This window comes from Coffea arabica, chromosome 6c (genome assembly GCF_036785885.1).
Source record: "Coffea arabica cultivar ET-39 chromosome 6c, Coffea Arabica ET-39 HiFi, whole genome shotgun sequence".
Taxonomy (NCBI): Eukaryota; Viridiplantae; Streptophyta; class Magnoliopsida; order Gentianales; family Rubiaceae; genus Coffea; species Coffea arabica.
In genome coordinates this window covers 5,366,523-5,373,130 of record NC_092320.1, presented here as the reverse complement: position 1 = coordinate 5,373,130, position 6,608 = coordinate 5,366,523, and the positions used below count along the sequence as shown (strand labels likewise).

Genomic DNA, 6,608 nt, shown 5'->3' with positions numbered 1-6,608 from the left:
AGCCCCATTTGGTGCCAGGCCTGTTGTCAAGTTAACACCAACTTTCAGTGAAGGACTCGAAAGGCCCAATAACCAATCATATGGCAGTAACTCGAGATCAATTAATTTGACAGATTTTTTTTTTTTAAAAAAAAAAACCACAGGAATAAAATTACGAAACAAAAAAAAAAATCCCAAACAAACAATATTCATGACATTTGAATACAAACTAGGATATTTGTAGGTAGCGAAGAGGAATAAATAATTTATAAGGCGGGGGAAATTTTATGTTCTCTCAAGTATATAAGAAATCAGATTGGAATTGAATCAATAGTTAGGGGATTAAAATTTTAATTACCCCTTTAAAAATGTGTGTTAAAGCAAAGACTTTTTTTTTGTTTTTTGTTTTTTGTTTTTTGTTTCTCCTTCCCAGTAGTCGATGTTGACATCTCAAACCAAGACTTACCGGTAAATATTATGTAGTTTCTTAGGCTATTTCAAATGGGAAAAGATTTAAAAGGCACAGGAAAAAAAAAATCTTGCAATTTTTTATATTTTTCCATCCAGAAAAAAAAGTACAATAAAAAAAACGAACTAGACATTGGACTTACGTGTCATAAGCTGAAGCTCTCACTTAATATTTTGATATCATCTATCTATCTATGGAGTAAGTTTAAACAATGAACCTAAAGGATTTTTTTTTTTTTAAATCCAAATGGCCTTTTTTTTTTTTTTAAGTATAAGTGGTTGGAATTGAATTTTAAAACCTTTCAATTACATTCTCTGTCCAATTTTAAAACCCAATTTATCCAAAAAAAAAATCTGATTATGGATCAAGATTACGTGTATACATCCGAGCTTGCAATTGTCAAGATACACAAAGAATTAAACCATTATACTTCATTTGTTAAAAGCAAAAAAAAAAAAAACACAAAATAATTTGTTTTATTTATTACTTATTTGTTTGTGTTTTCTCTTCCTGAAACACAAAGCACGGACGGACATTGCCTTGGTGGACCCCGAAGGCCGAAAACGTACTTGCCACTCGTGCGTGTCTACTGTTTTATTTCGCAGAAGCAGAACAACTTGAAAGAAGCGCCACTCTCTGCTTCATTCGCTTGCAGTGGGACTGGGAGAGGAACAGATTGGTTTCCGAAGAGACAAGGAGTCAAGGGCAAGGTTTGGTTTTCAATTTTCATCACCATTAATGTTAAACCAGCATTATTGTCAACTTCTTCTCGATTACAAAGTATTCTTGAACGCTGTTGCCGTCATAATTCTGCACTCAAAATATTCTGCCCATGCTCGTACTACTAAGTATTCCGCACTCAATCATTCCTATAATTCTTGATATTAGTCATTATATTTTGTACACATTAATGGGCTAAATGTATTCTGATATCTTTCTTTCAAGTATTAAACATTTTATTCAAAGTACTCAGGAAACCGCGATCTTCGGGGGGTTTTTTTTTTTTTTTTTGTGTGTACAACGTCCTGGTGTATTAGTTTTACTGTGTTTTTTCTTAGTTTATTTGTTTTTATCTTTTATACGTATGTATAAACAATTTGAAAATGGCATCTGAAGTTGTTGAGCTGGAATTATTTGATTAATGAGAGAGATTTGTTAAATTTGTCTGCAGAATTTGTATAGTTAGATCTGATTTCCTGGAATAGCCTGTGTTTTAGCTATTGTAGCTTTTTTATTACTGAGTGGTAAATTCTAATTGTTAGATATGTTTTCTTATATTCATAAATAAAACGAGTTTTATTTTCCTGGCCAAAAAATAAAAAAAGAATGCATCATTTACAAATGTTGGAGTCTCTTTTGCTAATTCTGTTTTCAAGCTTTCGATATATACCTGGTACACTAAAAACTATCCATGAAAAATTGTATTTCTTCATTGAAAGGGTTTGAAACAGCAATTACGATCTATCTGAGCTACAATTCAGATTTATCTTAAATGGGCTATTTTAATTCAGATTTATTGTATTTAGATTTATCTCAAGCGTAGAATAATTAATTTGCTATTTTAATGTTTCCATTGGAGTTTAGTTTATTCACATTTTGTACTGAATTAAGGAGAAATATGGCAATGACGCCTATGCAGCTGCCCCCATGGAGAGTCATACTGTTAGTTTTTCCTTTCTTTCCAATTTTTTGTGCTTGTTCAGGTGGATTTATGTGTCTCTATGCTTTTGTATTTTGGATTCTTGCTATTTGAATGTGTGGATAACCATTTTGTTTTTGTCTTTATTTATTGGCTGTAAATCTAAGAAGCAAAATTGCACTTTTCTGTAAGTTTTGAATGTTTAGGGGAACATGAGTGCCCTTAAATACTGGACATTTCATGTTAAGGGTCAATGCCTGAAATCTTATTGAAAACTACGTTTTTCTTGATTACACTTCATAGCTTGTTAGTGAGGATCAAAAGCTTAAAAGTTTTGAAGTCAGTAATTAGCGTACATGCCACTGCCATAAGTTATCAATCGTTCACATTTCTTGTATGCAGTGTGTCGAGGATTGCATTTTCTTATCTTTAAGAATACAGCAACTAGTTTGTGCATTTTAGCTTATCTTGCAACTTAACTATTAAAATCTTGAAGTCCTTCTAAGTTGTTTTTTTTTTAGCTTTATTATGTGCTTACTTAGCTAAGAAATGAAGAAGCAAGATTCACTGTCTATTGTTCTATTACGTTGTTAATTACCTTAAACTAGATACCGCAATTCAAAAGCATATTCTGGCAGGGGATGGGCATATTAAGTAGCAAACCTTGTTATATTGTTTTGGCATTTTCTTATGTTAAACTCTTTGTTTTGTCATATTGAGCTTCCAGAAGACTGCAGAATGATACTCCAATTGTAGAGATTAATATCATTATTTATGCTTGCTAATAGTTCTCATTACTTCATGCACACAGAAACTGATGCTGTTTCTAGTACAATATTCTGATATAAAGCAAGCTTGATTGAGGTACACTCTATTCATATTGCGTTTTACCATAATTCTGTACTCTACTTTATTGTTGCCCACATGATCTTGAATATAATCTCATCCTTTTCACTTTGTTTCATCTCTTCTTTAGTTCTTTCCTTGGTGTAATTGTGTTTGTCAAGGAAGCAAGGTACACTAAGGCAAGAAACCCTTTGATTTTTCACGAGGCAGGTCTAGCTCTTTCCCTGTGCAAGTTGTTTGCAACATGCAATATTTTTTCTTGTTTACTTGGTTCAAACCAACCTTTATTTTCTCTTTCCTTGGCAGGTAAGAATTTTCGTGTCTGAGTTATAGCTCATTTTGTTTGAGGAAAATTATATATCAACTTGCATTTAATAGATGACTATCAATGAAGATTATCTAGACATATGGTTGGCCTGGCCTCACGTGTGTTTTGGTTTCCGATTTGTGCACTAATCTGCATTTTCTGAATAGCAAACACAAGGCCTTGCCCATTTCTTTGTTTCTTGGTTCATTACATGTAGCTTATACTTATCCTCACTTTGGTCTATACTGCTCTCTTTTCGTGACTAGCCGCTACACTGCAGAGAACCGTTTCAATTGTTTTAGAAAGACTATTTTTGTTGGTTTCATTAGAGATCTTGATTGTTTCAGTTAGGTCTAAAGAATCTTATTGAAGCATCAATTTTTGTGTCAAGGCAGAGAAATATACTCTAGTTCACATTATGGGTAGTTGTCTTTGATTGAAGCATCATCCATTCCTAAATAGGGACATCTTTGTCCACCTATGAAATACAGTTGCCAAGTCAAAATTACTACCACCTGTCATTCTTTGAAAATTGGAAGCATAAGAAGCAATGTCATGTATTTATATACTTATTTAATACGCAAACAGACATATAAACATATTTTTGTAAGTACTTGTGTCCACTTTCTGAAGTACTTGATTGAGTGTTAAAAAAACTGTCGTTGTCTGCACATGAAAGGTTTATGGATCTAGTGTACTTGTGCTTTGAGCTTAATTAACTCCTTGGTTGGCGTTTCACCTCTTGAACTGTAAAGTGTAGAGATTTTTTAATGATCCAATATGGGAAGCATCTTTTTTGGACCTTTTGAAATTCTACAAGTTTTTAATCTTATAGTAATTCTGAAGTACCTTTGAGAAGTGCCTTGTCTGCCAGTTGGAAAGACTTTGCCAAAAGTGCATGTGTTCTCTTGCTAGCCTGGATAAATATTAGAGATTGTTTCTTGACTCTTGGAAATATATAGCCCTTAAGTTATCTTCAGAGGTACTCTATATGATACAGGCATCTAACGTTCTTTTATTAAGTATATGTGGCTAGAGGTGGATGAGTAGACTTTGGTGAAAATACACTGTCTTTATGATTATCAAGGTACATACAGATTTCTTTGTCAACTGTTTTTCGATGATTCTCCATAATTTTAAAATTTTAAGATATTTCCTTGTCTAAATTGTAGCTTTTGTTCATTGTTAGGCTCGTTCCATAGATTAGAATCCCCTTTCAACCAATATTTAAAAGCTAAAATTGAGCAGTTAGTGTTGCACATAATAGTGGAACTAAAGCAATGTAGTCTGCGACTCCATTTAGTGTTGCTCTGATATAAAACTTTGCTTCATGAGTTCTACATTATACTTCCAGTTAATTCGGACTAAATGAACAATTAAAACTAAGCTTGAAACAACCGTTGAAGGCATGATGTGTGTATAATTATTAACTGTTGATTGGAAGAAAGTTTTTCAGGTCAAAAACCCATGTCCTGTAATCAGATGATTTGAAAATTATGTCCTATCTTTCAAACCTGTAAAAAATAACTTACAAATATTTCTCCCTTGAGGACATGTTTGTTGGAGTCAGAAAATGGGACTGCTGTTGATGATAAATCATAGATAGAAGATATTATTGCACGCGATGCAACGCAAATAAATGAATAACTAAAGTTGCCTGCTTATTTTGCACTTCAGCATGTGTCTTTCTATGTCTTGTCTTAGAGCATTTGATGAGAACTTTCGAGAGAATCATATTTCTGATCACTAACTTCTAAAGAAAAGCCTTTGGTTAAAACAAAAGAGCAATTTTCACAGCAGAAAAACTTGTCTTGCTTGTTTCAAAGAGGTTTTGTGAGCTAACCACAAGACTTAATGATTTACATAATGGATTAGAAAACATGCCCAGCATATGAAGTTTCCTTTAAAAAAAAAAAAATTTATTTATGTAGTTTGCTCTTACAGACATCCTACTTACCTGTGAATATTTCACTTTACCAGTGTGTGTCTATTACTACTATGTTTTGTTCATATCTGTCCAAGAAGATACGGATCTTTCTTCTTGGTGGTTGTTTCTTTCTTTTTCAGTAAAGCATGATTCACCAGGAGTAAGAGTATCTGTTTTCAAGGAATTCATTCATCAAAATTCACAGGTACAAACGAACTGAAAGCTTTGTTTATGATTTTTTTTGTCTTCCATTAGGATGGATAAGGATGTAGATCGTGGTGTGATTTTCATTTCGTTGATGACATATTTAAGTTTGTTGCTGTACTTAAGTGGTTACTTTTCAGATCTGTCATGATGATTTTAGGAACTATAGCATGTTTGAAGACACAAATTAGCCAGAGACTTTGAACTTGGTGGAAATATTTGGGTGCCGTAGGATCTGAAACGTCCATCATACGATCTTCCTTTGAAAAATGGTGTCATGAAGTTAGGGTTTACGAGTCACGACCACTCATACACCTAATTTTCTATATTTAGAGCTTCATGATTTCATAACTGTTTATAGAGGGTGCCAATCAGTAGATGTATTAAATATTAAAAGTGTTGAGGCATTTGGATTGTGGATGTGGAACGGCATATCTTATCTGATTTCTTGGATGGTAGAGGAGGATCCGATGTTGATACACTCATTTGTCTCATCCTGAACTTCTCTCACATTATATGCTAATGAATTCTTTCGTACTGATAGTCACGCTTTTAAAAAAAAAATGAACTACAATAGAGATGACGTGAAGTCAATAGTTGAATGAATAATGTTCATGCGTCTGTTTCGGCTGAGCAGATGCTTTGGATCGACATCTTCTACCTGAAACCTACTTTGTCCTCTCGTTGAATGTTGCGTCATTTGCCGGCCTCTTTAAACTCCAGTTTTGGTGTTTGCTTCTGTGGATGGTCAGTAGCCCCTCATGTATTGTTTAACACAAGTGATTATTACATTAGCCAATAGATTTCTGGGAAAGTGGTAGGTCGAAGAATGAATGCATTTTTTATGCAATGATCGGTTCTGATGCATATCATCACTATATACAATAAACAAAGAAGATTTCTTATATACTTCTTCTGGTAGCTTATGATTTGATAACCGCCCCCCCCCCCTCCCCCCGCCTTTACGTGATAATAATGCCACGTGATCGCTCCCCTCATCATAAATAGCGCGACACTTCCGCCTACTATGAAAGAAGCGTGCTGCTTTCATGTACGCTTTCAATTCAGAAGTGATGTCAGTTTGTTATCCTGCAACAGTTACTCCATTTTGCGAAGGTTGATTATTTTGGATTGGTCTCCTGCTTCAATTTTATCATCGTGGGACATACTTTTTTTGTTTTTTCAGAGACGATAAACCTATTCTATTCTACACCAAGGGAGAGGGGGCGGACCTAAA

General features: G+C 33.9%; 1 long non-coding RNA gene across 2 annotated transcripts; it reads left to right on the top strand.

Moving 5' to 3' along the window:
- The first annotated feature begins 1,001 nt into the window (after positions 1 to 1,001).
- On the top strand, positions 1,002 to 5,914 carry LOC113694237 (uncharacterized). 2 transcript variants are annotated; one of them, XR_003449291.2, is made up of 4 exons: positions 1,003 to 1,158; positions 2,899 to 2,951; positions 3,064 to 5,372; positions 5,512 to 5,914. It is a non-coding gene; the product is annotated as an uncharacterized lncRNA (long non-coding RNA). The 2 variants fall into 2 exon arrangements; XR_011815723.1 differs by having other exon boundaries at positions 1,002 to 1,158; positions 3,064 to 5,914.
- The last annotated feature ends 694 nt before the right edge of the window (positions 5,915 to 6,608 follow it).